This window comes from Cetorhinus maximus, chromosome 10, assembly GCF_964194155.1.
Source record: "Cetorhinus maximus chromosome 10, sCetMax3.hap1.1, whole genome shotgun sequence".
Classification (NCBI taxonomy): Eukaryota; Metazoa; Chordata; class Chondrichthyes; order Lamniformes; family Cetorhinidae; genus Cetorhinus; species Cetorhinus maximus.
The window spans coordinates 17,380,846-17,398,175 of record NC_135888.1 but is presented as its reverse complement, the minus strand read 5'-3'; the positions used below and the strand labels follow the sequence as shown (position 1 = coordinate 17,398,175).

General features: G+C 44.0%; 1 protein-coding gene across 2 annotated transcripts in view; it reads left to right on the top strand.

Annotated features, from left to right (window-relative positions):
* LOC144685489 (adenylate kinase isoenzyme 1-like) overlaps nucleotides 1–17,330 on the top strand; it is a 153,029-nt gene that overhangs the window by 1,488 nt on the left and 134,211 nt on the right. The window lies entirely within an intron of this gene.

Here is a 17,330-nt window from a genome sequence, read left to right as displayed (position 1 = left end):
CCCCTGGTTACTGAGCCCCCTGTAAGTGGAAACAGTTTCTCCCCATCTCCTCTATCAAAACTGCTTAAGATTTTGAACACCTCTATTAAATCCCCCCCTTAACCTTCTCTGCTCTAAGGAGAATTTCACTTCTCTGCATCCACGTAACTGAAATCCATCTCACTAAGCTCTTATGCTGCCATTGAAAAGATTTAATTTAAAACAGTTACCAATCTATAATGCAGCTGCTGCCTGTTTTTGTCTATCACTATTCATAATGTCCTAAAAGACTAGAGATTTATATTCCTGTTTGCGGTTGAAAGTAATTTGGTTGGGGGGGGGGTGGAATCTCCTCATACATATCAGTCCTGACCTTCCCCAGGTTTCCCTATTAATGGTAGTCCCCACAGTGCCACACCTTATCAGTTCTACTATAGTCCACCAGCAATGGGGTATTCAAATCGAAATTTCCCCGCTAATTCCACACGTCGTCTAAAACCTCTGCTGCTGAGAATCCAGGCCAGCGCTAGTGCAGGCACTAGGAGGGGAGTGTAGGGTAAAAGAACCAGGGACGAGATAAAGAGACATTTTTTATTCTGAAATGGTGATGAAAGAAGATTCAGTTGTAACCTTCTAAAGGGAAGCAGATATATACTTGAGAAGAGAGAGCATTGTGGGGAGTGGAAGGGAAGGGGAATGGAACAATCAGATCATCCTTCAAAGACATTCTTTGTAGGAAGATATTAATGGACTACTTGAGTGGGAAGAACAGTGGCAAATGGAGCTTAATCCGGAGAGGTGTGAGGTAATGCATTTGGGGAAGGTTAGCAGGGGGATACACAACTGGTAGGAGGCAGAGAAGTGTGGAGGAATGAGGGCACTTTGGAGGGCATGACAGATCCTGACACGTAGTCAAGAAGGCTTATGGGGTACTCACCTTTGTTAACAGGGGAATAGAATACAGGAGCTAGGGGGTTACACTAGAACTGTATAAAACATTAGTGAGGCCACAGCTGAAGTACCACTTGCAGTTCTGGTCACCACACTATAGAGAAGATTCAGTTGAACCAGAGAGGGTAAAGAGGAGATTTACCAGGATTGGAGAATTTTAGTCATGAGGAAAGAATGGATAGGCTCGGATTATTGTCTATGGAACAGAGGAGACTGTGGGGGGAGGTCAAATGGAAGTGTATAAAATTTTGAGTGGATGGAAAGGCCCTATTCCCCTCAGGTGAGGGTCCATAACCAGGGACATAGATTTAGGGGAAGAGGTAGGAGGTTTAGAGGGGATTCAATGGGAAATCTTTTCACCCAGAGAATGATGGGGATCTGGAACTCACTACCTGGAAGAGGCAGAAACCCTCATAACATTCAAAGAGCACTGGGATATGCACTTGAAATGCTGTAACCGACAAGGCTACAGGCCAAGAGCTGAAAAGTGGGATTGGGGCTGGATGGCTACGTGTCGACCAGAATGGAAACAATGGACTGAATGGCCTCCTTCCATCCTATAAATTCCTATAATTCAATGATTCTTGGCACATGAGCATCCTTCTGTATTGTCAGGTTCCATGATTTAGAGCCAAGATTAAAGTCAGGAATGTTGCTATTTAAACACCACAGTGCTAGAGGAGTAACAATAGATAGGAAAACACTGATACAGGAAAGATGGGTAAGGTGGTCTCTTTCTGGATGCCAAACAGCATGAAGATGAGCAGCTTTCTAGTGTTAGTGTTTGCCACATGTAATGCCAGGGATATTATTCCAAGCTTCTGTGTGAAACTTTAAAGGATCATCTTATATGTGGGCTGTCTTAGGCAAGCAAGTATAAATATATAGTTTTGTTTTTCTGTATAAAAGTTGGTGCAGTGGCAAGGAACTCAACCAGCTGGAGAATGTGACATTGGGGACGGAACTTTTGAAACCGTCTGTTTTAAGAAAATGGAGTTGCCAAATAATAATAAAAATCTACTAGTCCTTTTTTGCCAAGGAGATGTGACTACTTAAGAACAGGAAAAATGGTTCCTCCCTGGTGGGAGAGCAAGGAATTCTGGAGAACTCATTAATTATTATGCATTTGCATGTTGTTGCCTGCATCGGCAGACTTCTACATCTGTAAGGAGGGTGTATGTTACAAGGCAGTCTGGTGTGCTTCGGTTTGTGAGGATATTCCTTCCTTTAAATTTACCAAATAAAATTGAATATGTTGTACAATAAAATGAATTACAATGTAGAGCGGGAATAAGAAATCAGAGTGTAAAAATGATAGCTTCCTGGCATCGGCTACAAAAGCAGAGGCCGCATGAGATTGTCATAGAGGCTTCATTACTCAACTGAACATAAACGTCACAGACAAAATGACAAACTATCTTTAAAGGAGATGCAATGAAAGTTCACCAGATTGATTCCTGTCCTATGAGGAGAGGTTGTACAGAATGGGCCTGTTTGCTCTAGAGTTTAGAAGAATGAGAGGTGATCTTATTGAAATGTACACAATTCCCAGAGGGTTTGCCAGAATAGATGCTGAGAGGCTACTTCCTTTGGTTGGAGAGTTTAGAACGAGAGATCGCAATCTCAGGATAAGGGGTCGGCCATTTAGAGCTGAAGTGAGGTTAGATTTCTTCACTCAGAGGGTGGTGAATCTTTGGAATTCTCTCTCCCAGAGAGCTGTCCATGCTCAGTCGTTGAGCATATTCAAGACTAGATTTTTGGGAATTAAGGAATATGGGAATAGAACAGAGAAATGGAGGCGAGGTAAAAGATCAATCACGATCTTATTGAATGGCGGAGAATGCTTGAGGGGCCGAATGACCCACTCATGTTCTTATTTCATATGTTCTATGGTGAACATCCCCACAACTCCCACTTCTCACCTCCTCCCCCACAAAACATGGCAGCGGGGAGCTGAGTGCCAAATCAGTCCAAACCGATGCCACAAAAACCTCCTCTCTACTGGTCAGAAATGTTCCAGCTTAATTCCTTATATGCATGTTGCATTCCCTTACCTGAATTGCGATGGCAGCAATAGAACTTGAGAACAGACGCGATCAACTCTGCCGTTCTTTCACAAGATCGCTGCCGAACTCCAAACTTCACTATTTGTAACATGCAGACAGATCTCACAGCGGGGCCACCAGCTATGGATCTCAAAGCAAATGACTGAATTGAGATGCAGGACGACAGGGTTTAAAAATATTCCAATGCCATATCTCATCTGCGCAAAGAATAAATTCTAATGACCCTTAAACTTTAACCTTGATAACGTAAAGACCCTAATGTAATGATCAATACATTATTTTACTCTGTTCTTTCTATCATTTTTTGAATGTATCGTATATTTTACTTGCTATAATTGATTGTAAAACTTGCCTCAATTTGGTCCATGGTTGTAATGGAAGTTGATTTTTAAAAAAATATATAAACCTTTGATGATGAACAGCAACAACAATACTTTGCATTTGCATAGTACTCAAATGTGGTAAAATGTCCCAAGGCGTTTATTTGTACTCTGCTCCTGGGGGTAATGGGGGTCGTGGGGAAGCAGTGGTGGGGCGGAATCAGCCCAAATTCTTCATATTAAGAGTGTAAGAAATAGGAACAGAAGTAGACCACATGGCCAGTCAAGCCTGCTCCGCCATTTAATACAATCATGGCTGATCTTAGGCTTCAACTCCATTTTCCTACCTGCTCCCAAAAACCCTTAAGACCATAATACGAAGGAGCAGAAGTAGGCCATTCGGCCCATTGAGCCTGCTCCGCCATTCAATGAGGTCATGGCTGATCTGATAATCCTCAACTCCACCTTCCTGCCTTGTCCCCGTAACCCTTGGTTCCCTTACATTAAAAATCTGTCTATCTCAGCCTTATACCTAACGACACAGCCTCTTCAGCCCTCTGCGGTAAAGAATTCCACAGATTCACTACCCTCTTAGAGAAGAAATTCCTCCTCATCTCTATTTTAAATGGGCGCCCCCTTACTCCGAGATTATGCCCTCCGGTCCTTGACTCTCCCACAAGAGGAAACAACCTTTCAGCATCTACCCTGTCAAGCCCCCTAAGAATCTTGTATGTTTCAATAAGATCGCATCAAATTCTTCTAAACTCCAATGAGTACAGGCCCAACCTACCGAACCTCTCCTCATTAGAAAATCCCTCCATACCTGGGATCAACCTAGTGAACCTTCTCTGGACTGCCTCCAATGCCAGTAGATCTTTCCTTAGATAAGGGGACCAAAATTGTTCACAGTATTCTAGGTGTGGCCTAACTAGTGCCTTGTATAGGTTTAGCAAGACTTCTCTATTTTTATACTCCATTCCCTTCAAAATAAAGGCCAACATTCCATTTGCCTTCCCTATTACCTGTTGAACTTGTATGTTAGCTTTTTGGATTCATGCACAAGGACTCCCAAATCCCTCTGTGATGCAGCCTTCTGCAGCCTTTCTCCGTTTAAATAACATTCAGCTCCTCTATTCTTCCTGCCAAAGTGCATAACCTCACATTTTCCCACATTATATTTCATCTGCCAAGTTTTTGCCTACTCACTTAACCTCTCCATATCCCTCTGTAGACTCCTTGTGTCATCCTCAGCTCTTGCCTTCCCACATATTTTTGTGTCATCCGCAAACTTGGCGATAGTACATTTGCTTCCCTCATCTAAGTCATTAATATATATTGTAAATAATTGAGACCCAGCACTGATCCTGTGGCACTCCACTAGTTACAGGGTGCCATCCCAAAAATGCCTCCCTTATTCCAACTCTCTGTCTTCTATTAGTTAGCCAGTCCTCTATCCATGCTATTATACTGCCCCCAACACCATGGGTTCTTACTAAGTAGCCTTATGTGCGGTACCTTATTGAACGTCTTTTGGAAATCCAAGTATATTACGTCTTCTGGTTCCCCTTTATCTATCCTGCTTGTTACCTCCTCAAAGAATTCTAATGAATTTGTCAGGCATGATTTCCCCTTCATGAAGCCATGCTGACTCTGCTTGATTAGATTATGTATTTCTAAATGCTCTGCTATTACATCCTTTATAATAGACTCCAACATTTTCCCAATGACAGATGTTAAGCTAACTGGCCTATAGTTACCTGTTTTTTGTCTCCCTCCCGTTTTGAATAAGGATGCTACATTGGCCATTCTCCAATCATCTGGGACTTTTCCAGAATCTAAGGATTCTTGGGAGATTACTACCAGTGCATCCACTATCTCTGTAGCTAATTCCTTTAATATCCCCAGTTGCAACCCATCAGATCCAAGGGACTTATTGGCCTTTAGCCCCATTAGCTTCCCTAGTACTTTCTCTCTAGTGATAGTTATTGTATTTATTCCCTCCCTTCCTTTTGCCCCTTGATTATTTAGTATTTTTGGAATGCTATTAGTATCTTCTATCGTGAAGACTGAAGCAAAGTATTTACTCAACTCCTCTGCCATTCCCTGGTTCCCCATTATTAATTCCCCAGCCTCATTCTCTGAGGGGCCAATGTTCACTCTGGCGCCTCTCTTCCTTTTTATATATTTAAAGAATCTCTTACTGTCCTTTTTTATATTATATGCTAGTTTATCCTCAAAGTTTGTTTTCTCCCTGTTTATTTTTTTTGTCATCGTTTGGTTTTTAAAACGTTCCCAACCCTCTGGCTTACCACTAACCTTTGCCACATTGTATGCTTTTTCTTTCAATTTGATACTGTCCTTAACTTCCTTGGTTAACCATGGTTGGTTTATCCCCTTCCTTGAATCCTTCTTCCTCACTGGGATATATCTTTGTTGAGAGTCATGAGCTATTTTCTTAAATGTCTGCCATTGTCCATCAACCATCTTTTCTGCTAAACTCCTTTCTCAGTCCACTCCAGCCAACTCTGCCCTCATTCCATTGTAATTACCCTTATTTAAGTTTAGCACAGTTGTTTCCGACCCAAGTTTCTCTCTCTCAAACTGAATGCTAAATTCTACCATATTATGGTCACTGTTTCCTAGGGGATCCTTTACTCTGAGATCATTTGTTTGCCTCATTACACATTACCAGATCCAAAATAGCCTGACCCCTGGTTGGAGTCACAACATATTGTTCTAGGAAACTGTCCCGAATACACTCCATGAATTCTTGCTCATGTCTACTTCTGCCAATTTGATTTTCCCAGTCTACATGAGGATTAAAGTCACCCATGATTAATGTACTGCCTTTTTTACATGCCCTCATTATCTCCTGATTTATTCTCTGTCCTACAGTATAGCTACTGTCAGGGGACCTATAGACTACTCCCACCAATGTCTTCTTCCCATTGTTATTTCTTACCTCCATCCATATGGATTCTACGTGTTCCGATCCAAGAGCCTTTCTTGCTAACGTTTTTATTCCATCTCGTACTAACAAAGCTACCCCACCACCCTTTTCTTCCTGCCTGTCCTTTTGAAAAGTCACATACCCCTGACTAGTTAGTTCCCAGCTTTGATCTCCTTGTAACCACGTCTTCGTAATGGCTATGAGATCATACCCATTAACCTCTATTTGTGCCATTAATTCATTTATTTTGTTCCAAATATTATGTGCATTTAAGCAAAGAGCCATTAATTTTGCCTTTTTTACCACCTTTGACCCTATTTGCTGCTTTTTTTTTTACATTTGTACACTATTCCCTGAGATGCCAAAAACCTTTCTATCCCAACCTTAAATGTATTCAACGATGGAGCATCCACAACCCTCCGGGATAGAAAATTCCAAAGATTTACAACCCTTTGAGTGAAGACATTTCTCCTCCTCTCAGTCCGAAATGATCGGCCCCTTATCCTGAGACTGTGCCCCCGTGTTTTAGATTTCCTGCCCAGCGGAAATAATCTCTGTGTCCACCTTATCAACCCTCTTCAGAATTTTGCAGGTTTCAATGAGATCGCCCTTCATTCTTCTAAACTCCGGAGAATATAAGCCCAATTTACTCAGCCTCTCATTTCATCATAGGGCAATCCCCTCATCCCAGGGACCAATTTAGTGAACCTTTGTTGTACCGCCTCCAATATTACTCCCCAGTGACATGTGCAGGGAAGTGCATGTGTGTGTGGATGTCGAGTGAGAGTTCAGCTCTGTTGTTCCCCACCATATTGAAATAGTTCTACCCAATGTCCAGCCTCACAGATGAAGAACAGCCATTTAGGGTAGGTAGTAGGGGTTGTGGGGAGTGGTGGGGGGGGGGTTTGTGTGTGTGTGGTGGTGGAAGCCGCCGTAGATTTGTACCTCAGCATAACTCGGTATGAGGAAGTTGGGAGGATGTATTTCATATATATGGAGGAACTTCAAATTGGGGAAGGAAAGAACTGAGAAGGAAACAGATTAGCAAACAGTAAGACAATATTTATGCACGGTGTTCATAATTTTAATATCGAGTATTGTTGAAAAAAGAGACATGTTGCTGAAGCTTTTCATCTTGCACTCATCAGGATAAATGCAAGAATGTCAAATTTCAAGTGATCACAACAATTTATACAACAGAAGAAGTGGATGCTGACTGGTTGGCAAGTCAAATCTGATTGGCTGAGGCACTGCCATAGAGAAAGCAATGAGGAGCCAGTTAATATTGTTATCAACGTGTATCGGCTGTGGATCAGTTGGTAGCACTCTTGCCTCTGAGTCATATAGTTCCAGGTTCATGTCCCACTCCAAGGTTTGAGGACAAAAATTAAGGCTGACACTCCAGCGCAGTGCTGAGGGAGTGCTGCATTGTCAGAGGTGCCACCTTCAGGTGAGACGTTAAACCAAGATCCCATCTGCATGCTTGGGCAGATGTAAAAGGTCCCGTGTCACTATTTCAAAGAAAAGCAGGTGAGGTGACCCCAGTGTCCTGGCCAATATTTATCCCTCAATCAGTAACACTAAAACAGATTGGTCATTATCACATTGCTGTTTGCGGGAGCTTGCTGTGTGCAAATTGGCTGCCGTGTTTCCTACATTATAACAGTGACTAAATTTTTTTCAAAAGTGCTTTGTTGGCTGTAAAGCACTTTTGAGACGTCGGGCAATTATGAAAAGTGTTGTGGAAATGCAAGTCTGTTTTTTCTTTGTTTCAATAATAGCACATAGTAATCTGCACTAGCTTTTTGGGAGGGGAGGGGTAATAGCTAAATTGTGCATTTTCGTTCTGATTGTCAAGTCAAGTGTGCAGCGAATGCTTATGTTTGCAACAGTCCATAGTGCATCACATCTTTCCTTCCCTGGTTTGCTGATGTGCCGTTAAATAAGGATCGAGGAAGGCTGTCTATTCACTGATGTGAAGCTAAATTAAAATCCAAGGGAAACTAGCTCCTGTTGGATAGCTCCCAGGCCTGAGCTTATTTTTTATTCGTTCATGGGATGTGGGTGTTGCTGTCAAGGCCAGTATTCATTGCCTGTCCCTTTACAAGCGAGTGACTTGTTACAAATGCCAGAAATACTCAGCAGGCCTGGCAGCATCTGTAGAGATGGAAATAGTGTTAGCTTTTCGGGTTCTGTGACTCTTCATCAGAGTCTCTGAGGGCAGTTAAGAGTCAGTCACATTGCTGGGGGAGTCTGGAGTCACACACTGTCCAGCCCAGCTAATGCTGGTAGATTTCCTTCTCTAAAAAAAATTAGAGAGCCAGATGGATTTCATTGACAATCTGGCTGCGCTGTGATCACAATTACAGATAGTAGCTTTTTAATTCCAGACCTATTTTAATTAATTGAATTTAAATTCTCCAGCTGCCATGGTGGGATTTGAACTCATACCTCTGGATTACTAGTCCAGTAAGTCACTATGCTACTGTGCTCTACTAACCTACTGGGCCCGATTGGATTATAAATTCAGGAAGTAGCACCTTCTAAACATCTCAAGGCTCTTCGTACACTTTTGGGGTGGCTTGTTATTATGAGAGCAAATGCAGCAACCATTTTGCACACAGCAAGATCCCACACACAGAATAAGCAACTAATGTTGCTGAGAGGGAGATATTAGCTGGGCTGCTGGGAAAATCTTCCTCTTTTTTAACCCCTCCCATTTGAAGCTCAGTAATGATCGCAGATACCGAGAACTGCAAAATACCAGTGAAAGTCCAGTAACCCATCTACCAAACACTGAATTTGACTCATTCAGTCACATTGAGCTGATAACAGAAAGACAGACTTGCATTTATATAGCGCCTTTCATGACCTCTCAAAGCCATTGAAGGGCTTTTGAAATGTCGGAAAAATGGCAGAAAATATGCATGCAGCAAGCCTCCCACAAACAGCAATGTGATAATGACCAAATAACTTCTTTTTGTGATGTTGGTCGAGGGATAAATATCGACCAGAACACCAGGGAGAGCTCCCCTGCTCTTCTTCAAAATGGTGCCATGGGATCTTTTATGTCCGCTTTGGAGACCGATGGAATCTTGGTTTAATGTCTCATCCAAAAGTTAGCACCTCCACCAATGCAGCACTCCTTCAGTAATGCACTGGAGTACAAGCCTAGGCTTTTGTGCTCAAGCCTCTGGGTGTAATTATAAACTTATGAAATTCCGGAATGTGCTTCTTCAAACATAAACAAGAATTTCAAAATCCCACATGCTGTTTAAAAAAAACCGGAATTTGATTCATTTAGTCACAGCAATACAGTGGCCTTGTTCATAATGTTCTCTCTATTTACGCTCCACCCTTCTGAGAAAGACTGTATTGTAATCCTTTATATTACTTGAACAGGACAGTGTGCATTTTAAGAAGCCTCTGTCCTTTACACTTTGTAAAAAAAATGACTGTTCCCAACATAAAAGCACACGTAATGTTCACAGGGATCAGTGAATGATAGAAACTGAGTTCAAAAAAATGAGAGTTGCATTTTCATAGTGCCTTCATTGACTTCAGGCTGTCCCAATGTGCTATGCAACCAATAAAGAATTTTTCAAGCATAATCACTGTTGCAATGTAAGAACTGTAACAACCAATTTTTGCATAGCAAGCTCCCACAACTGGATTATCTATTTTTAATGGTGTTGTTTGAGGGATAAGTATCAGCCAGGATACTGGTTAAGTGGTTAACAAAGCATATGGGATCCTTGGCTTTATAAGTGAAGGCGTAGAGTACACAAACTAGGAAGTTACGGCAAACCATTATAAAATATAGGTTCAGCCTCAACTGGAGCATTGTGTTCCTTTCTGAGCACCTTTAGGAAGGATGTGAAGGCATTAGAAAGGGTGCAGAAAAGATTCACTAGAATGGTTCTAGGGATGAGAGACTTCAGTCACATGGATAGACTGGAGAAGCTGGGACTACCCTCCTTCAAGTAGAGAAGGTTGAGAGGAGATTTGATAGAGGTGTTCAAAATCATGAGGGGTCTGGACAGAGTACATAGGGAGAATCAGTTCCCATTGGCAGAAGGGACGAAAACCTTTAAGGTGATTGGCAAAAGTACCAAAGGCAACATGAGGAAAAACTTTTTTACCCAATGAAGTGTTAGGATTTGGAATGCACTGCCTGAGCGTGTGGTGAGGCAGATTCAACCATGGCTTCCAAAATGGTATTGGACAATTATCTAAAGAGAAAATATTTGCAGAGCTGCAGGGGAAAGGTGGGGTTTGGGACTAGCTGAGTTACTCTCACAGAGAGCCAGCACAGACACGATGGGACAAATGGCCTCCTTCTGTGGTGTAATCATTCTAAGAGTCCCTGTTAGAGAATGGGTGGCGCTATTGGCTCTGCACCCCACCGGATGCATCTTCTAATGGAGTGCAAGATAGAAAGGAGGAATACTGTGCTTTTCCTTTAAATATAATCACTAATCTCATCTCACTACCATATGGATTGACTATAAATGGTAGACAGGTTTCAGGGTTAAGGTAATGAGCAGAGTGTAGAGTTGTTGGATTCGGGTTTGCTCACAGCTGGTATGTGCAGGGTTCAGATGGGGAAAATCTTTGCTTGATTAGGTGGCTGTCGGGGAGTAGTTTTGCTTCATCACCAGCTTTTTATATTAATTCATGGAATGTGGGCGCACTGGCTAGGCCAGCATTTATTGCCCACCCCTAACTGCCCTTGAGAAGGTGGTGGTGAGCTGCCTTCTTGAACCGCTGCAGTCCCTGTGGTGTGTGGGTACAGCTAGACTGCATATTCTGTGGCAGGAGTAGCTCTGATGAGCCAAGTGGACTGCTCACACTCCAAAGTTAACACCATGTAAGCTTGTATTTATAAGGCGCCAGTTATGGCCTCAGGAGGCCTGTAAGCTTTACAGCTAATTCAGTTTTTTTGCAGTGTGGTAATTTAGGGAATGTGATAAATGGCCAGATAATCTGCTTTAGTGATGTTGCATGAGGGATAAATATTGACCAAGAACTGAGCGTGGATTTTTCTGCTGTTCTTTGAACAGCGCTGCAGGACCCTTTGCACCCACCTAAATCTTAGTGTTCCAAAATGCGCTCTTAGATTTTGTGCTGAAGTTTTTGGAGTGCGACCTGAACCACAACCTTCTAATTTCGAGGAGACCGTGCTACCACTGAACCAAGGTTGACACCAGACAGCTGTAGATCAGTCTCCCTCTGCCACTTAAATAGGACATGATTCAACCATGTTGCCGTGCATTGCAAGGGTGGAAAATGGGTCAACAGTTTAGTACTTGGTATAAGCAGCAGGCACCTTCCACATCTGTCTCCGAACCAGGACATCGGTTTGTCTATATTTCAAGCTGACTTCACCCTACCTGGGGCAACTTTATCCCACAATGGGACCTCTTGTCTTCAGCTTTGTATTCTCTCCTAGGGCCTCCTCTTTATTCCCTGTTTATTACCAGGATACGTCTATGCTAAATCTTGTCATGTAACCAGCCCTATGTAACTTGAGTTTCCCTGTATTTATTTGCCTGTGCGTTCTAACTGTCTGAGCCCATCACTTCTACTTCCCCTGTTTTCCCCATTATTTCTTTTTTCTCTTTACCCTCCCCCCATCCTGACCGCCAATCTCTCCCCATCCAAATCACCGAAATGACAGTGTGGCTTTTACCACCTTTCATTTCTTCCTTCCCAGGCACTCTGTCTCCCGTATCCCTTCAACACATCTCTACCTTCCTGCTCTCCTGTTGCCATTCCTGAGCTTGACTCCCTCTTTAATGAGCCTGCAGCTTCCCTTCGTGCTTCTCTTCGAATCCTCTGTAGGGCCCCTCGAGGTATTCACCGCTGCCTCCTTATGAGCAGCAAGACCAACTGCCCCATCCTACTCTCGCACCGACTTTCCCGTCCCCCACACACCCCTCCTGGTACTGACCAGCGGATTGGCTCTCAGGGCCCCTCTCACACCTCCCTCCAGATTGTCCATTTGCTTGTGGGGGGGAAAAAAAACTCCCTGGCCATCCATGAGCTTATTGTGGACGATTGTGTTGATGTCATGGCCTTAATGGAAGTCCGACTGAGGGGTGATGACACTTCCTCCTCAAGCGGAGCCTCCTCGCCTGGCTATATCTTCCACCGCCTCCTGTGGTGGCAGTGTGGCGCTTATCATCAAATCACACCTGGGTCTGATCCACGAGCACCTTCTCCTCCTTTGAACATCTCACCTTGTTCCACCCCTCTCACTTCTCCTTTAGAATCTTTATTCTCCACCACCCTACCGCATACCAAGCAAAGTTTCACACTGCAATATCTTCACTGCGTTCCACCCTCAGCCTCGGCACTAAGCAACTTGTCATTCTCAGCGATTTCAACCACCACCTATCTCGCCATGCCTTCTCTCCTCAGTGTGCGATGCCCTTCTATCCTTCCCTTGATAATAAACCTCCTTGCCTATCTTCATGTCTACCTCTTTGACCGTACCATTTTACCTGGCCTCTCTACTCCCATCGTGTCAATCACTGATAAGGCCATCTCTGAACACTTGTTTCCTTTGTCACTCTCATCCTCATTTCCCCTCCCAACCCGACTTCCTTCTGGGTCAGACTCTGGAAAAACTCTCTTCAAGTCACTTACATTGACCCTTTGGCCCCCTGATCAGCAGACAATTTCTGCAGTTACCGACCCGCCAATTGCACCTACATCTTCACCTTTCCCTGTCCTTACTCTGGTCCTTCCCCTTGGTGCAGTCCTCATTTCCAATCCCTTAAACCCAAAGGACACCAACTTGAATGTTTATGGCAGACAACCAATTTAACCATTCATTACCAAATCTGACTGAACTACGTAAAGCGTTCTGGCAAAACTGTTCATTGTTCCAGGAAATTCCAGGAATGCAAAGATAGCCTCTCCTCTCCTCCCCAGCCAATCTTCTCCACCACAAGTTGCCTTCTGAAACACTTCTCCCCTGCCTCATCCATCTTGACCTTTAACAAGTGGCAGGAGCTCATAGAGTTCTTTGTCACTAGGATTGAGACCATCCAGTCAGCTGTCTCTCTGCTGCCTCTCTCCCTTCACTAGCCCACAAAGCCAAACTTTCTCTAAAGATCCCCCTTTGTCTTGACCATGTACTCGAATCTTTCTCTAGTTTTTCTCCTAGCACTGCTCAATCTCTCTCCAAGCTCATCTTGTCCATGAGGCCGACCTCCTGCTCTCTTGACCCAACCTCCCCTCATGGTCCCCATGTTGGCCAATATTGTTAATGCTTCACTCTCATCGGGTACTGTCCTGCTTTCCTTCAAATCTTCCACCTCAACAGACCCATCCTCGGCCCCATAGTCCTTGCAATCCGCCACCATCTGCAACCTCCATTACCGCTCCAAAGAGCTTAAACGGGTCATTGCCCCACAAACCTATCTGTCCTGCAACTCCATATTTGAACCTATCCAATCAGATTTGCCCCCACCCCAGTGCTGAAATGACATTTATTAAAGTCACAAATGTGACTCTGCCCATGGTAAATTATCCCCCCTCATCCTTCTCAAACTGTTGGGAGCCTTTGATATAGTGGATCATGCCATCCTCCTCCAAAGCCTTTGCTTAATTGTATAGCTGGGAGGCACTGCACCCACCTGGTTCATTCCTATCTGTCCAGTCGTAGCCAGAGTATTATCTGCAATGGCTTCTCATCCAGAACCTATATCATTACCTCTAAACTCCTCCAAGGATCTGTCTTTGTCCCCCTCCTATTTCACATGCTGCACCTCTGTGACATCATCCAAAAACACAAAATTAGGCTCCATGTGTACACTGCTGATCCCCAGCTCTAACACATCACCACCTCTCTCAGCTTCTCTGCCGGCCCTGATTTGTCATGATGCTTGTCCAACATCCAGTCCTCGATGGACAGAAATTTCCTCCAACTAAATATTGGGAAGGTCAAAGTAATCGTCTTCAGTCTCTTTCACAAGCTCTGTTCCCCAGCCACTACCTCCTTGGTCACTGTGAGAAACTGAATCAGACTGTTTGCAACCTTGGTAGTTTATTTGTCGCTGACATGAGCTTCCAACCACATCCTCTCTGTCACTGAGACCACCAACTTCCATCTCTGTAACAGGTCGCCCAGCTGTCATCCGCCCCAGCTCATCCGCTGCTGAAACCCTCACCAATGCCATTGTTACATCTAGATTTGACTGTTCCATCGCACTCCTGGCTGGGCTCCCATCTCCCACCCTCTGTAAACTTGAATTCATCCAAAACTCTGCTGCTCGTATTGTAGCTCACATCAATCACCTCTGCCATTGCCTCTATGTTCACTGCCCTACACTGGCTTCAGATCCAGCAATGTCTTGATTTTAAAATTCTCAAATCTCTCCATGATTAATAGGGGCATCGAGTGCAAGAGCAAGGAGGTTATGCTGAATTTATATAAGACACTCATTGGACGTCAGCTGGAGTATTGTGTACAGTTCTGGGCGCCACATTATAGGAAGGATGTGAACACATTGGACAGAGTGCAGAAGAGGTTTACAAGAATGGTTCCAGGGATGAGAAGCTTCAGTTATGAAGATAGATTGGAAAGGTTGGGACTGTTCTCCTTGGAGGGAAGAAGGCTAAGAGGAGATTTGATAGAGATGTTCAAAATCATGAGGGGGCCGGACAGAGTAGACAGGGAGAAGCTGTTCCACTCGTAAAAGGATCAAGAACGAGAGGGCACAGATTTAAAGTGATTTGCAAAAGAAGCAAATGTGACCTGAGAAAAAGCCTTTTCACACAGCTAGTGGTTCGGGTCTGGAATGCACTGTCTGGAAGTGTGGTGGAGGCAGGTTCAATCGAGGCCTTCAAGAGGGCATTACATGATTATTTGAATAGAAACAATGTGCAAGAGTACAGGGAAAAGACAGGGCAATGGCACTAGGTCATAATGCTTATTTGGAGAGCCGATGTAGACACGATGGGCCAAATGGCTTCCTTCTGTGCCGTTAAAGTTCTGTGATTCTGTGATTCTGTGATTCCATGACATAGCCTCTGCCTATCACCGTGACCTCCTTCAGCTCTGCGCTCCTTCAATTCTAGCCTCTTGCACATCTCCAATTTTAATTGGCGCCCCCAGTGGTAGCTATGCCTTCAGCCAGCTTATCCCTGATCTTTGTAACCTTCTCCCTATGCCTCCCCGCCTCTTTATCTTCTCCTTCGAACCAATTTTTTGGTCGCCTGTCCTGATATTTCCTCCTGTGGCCCTGTTTCAAATTTTGTTTTGACAGTGCTCCTGTGAAGTGCCTTGGGATGTTAAATGCGCTACATAAATTCAAGTTGTTGTTGGCTTGGAAGGCTTGGCCCAACACATTGCTTTTCTCAGCAGCAGGGACTAATGTTGGACATCTTGACTGAAGAAGAGACACTTGGGAGGAGTGGGCTCAAAGCTGACAGAAACCACAATGAGCAAGTAGCTGCAGCACCACCTTGGCCATGACAGCCTGCTGCATTGTTGCTAATTTGGTTCCTTTGTGTTAAGTATGACTCCAACCAGTGGAGAATATTGCCCCCAATTCCCATTGACTACGTTTGCTAGGGGTCCTTGATGTGACACTTGGTTGAATACTGCCTTGGTGTCAAGGGCACAAGTCACTCTCACCTCGCCTCTTGCATTCAGACCTATTGTGGCTGTTCACTTACTATCTACAGCTGGAATTCAACAAGCACTCTTGTGTGCCAACACCACTAATAAGGAGAAAAAAAAGCTTACATTTAAATAGTGCCTTTTGATTCCAAAGTGCTCTACAGCCAATGAATTATTTTTGATGTGTAGCCACTATTGGAATGGAGGAAATGCAGGACCCACAAATAGCAGCCAGTTTTAGTAATGTTGGTTGAGTATTAAATATTGGCCATGACGCCAGGGGGAACTACCCTGATCTTTTTCAAAATAGTGCCATGGGATCTTTTACGTCCACTTGAAAGGACGGACAGGGGCTTGGTTTAATGTCTTACATGAAAGATGGCACTTCTGACAGTGCAGCACTCCCCCAGCACTGCACTGGGAGTGTCAACCTTGATTTTGTACTGAACTTTATGGAGTAGAGCTGTGAACTCCTATCTTTCTGGCTCAGACACGAGCGCTGCCAGGTGACACTCGGATCAAATCACAGAGAAATCCAAACTCCTCTCGCTGTCTGTTGATGCTCTCAAATTGGCCTGGTACCCAATAGAAACAAAGCCAATGTTGGCACTGCTGCCACCTTTAACAGGATGTTCTATGTACAGGTGTGAACAGAATCCCTTCAAGGGAAATTCTGATTTATATTTAATTTGTACATGTTTCCAGCTGATTAACATTCCCCAGTTGTAGTCCACCTGAGGGAAGAGCTGCACTTGCAAAGACAAGGGCTGAGTGAATGCCCTGTTAGGACTGTCCTTCCCCATTCAGATAATTCTTCTAGTGACGCGTCACACATCAACCAGTATTTCTAGGTTCGGGTCTGTAAGGATTAACTAAATATCAATGTAGTGAGTGGCGTCTTGTGGCAGATGATTCAATAGACTGTGGTTTGCTGCTACGCAACTGAGAATTAGTATCTAGGGCAGATAACATGAGCTAAATGTGCAGATAATTAATATTTGATCAGGCAAAGGGGAGGTGTTAGTTTTGAAGGAAACCAATTTGAGATTTTGAACATCATGGGCTGGATTATTCCGATTGGACGGGCTGACCTCCACCCCCTCCACCTACCCCCCTCCCCCAACCTCCCCTCCCCTCAACCCCCAACCCCCGTGCTTATGTAAAAATGGCATGATGATATCTGGTTGGCAATCCAACGTCATCCCGCCAGACTCCGATAATAAGGTGCCTAAATTGGAAGCCCGCCTGCCATTTTGCAAAATACATTTAACAAGCTAATGACTGCAGATTTTCATAGGCCCACTCCATTTTTCCGTAGCTGCGGGGGGAAAATATTGGGAGTGGTTTATGTCAGGTATGAGGAGGAGGCACAAGGGCGGGATGGAAAGGCCTACAAACGGGACCATGGCTGCGTTGAGCAGCCCAGTCTG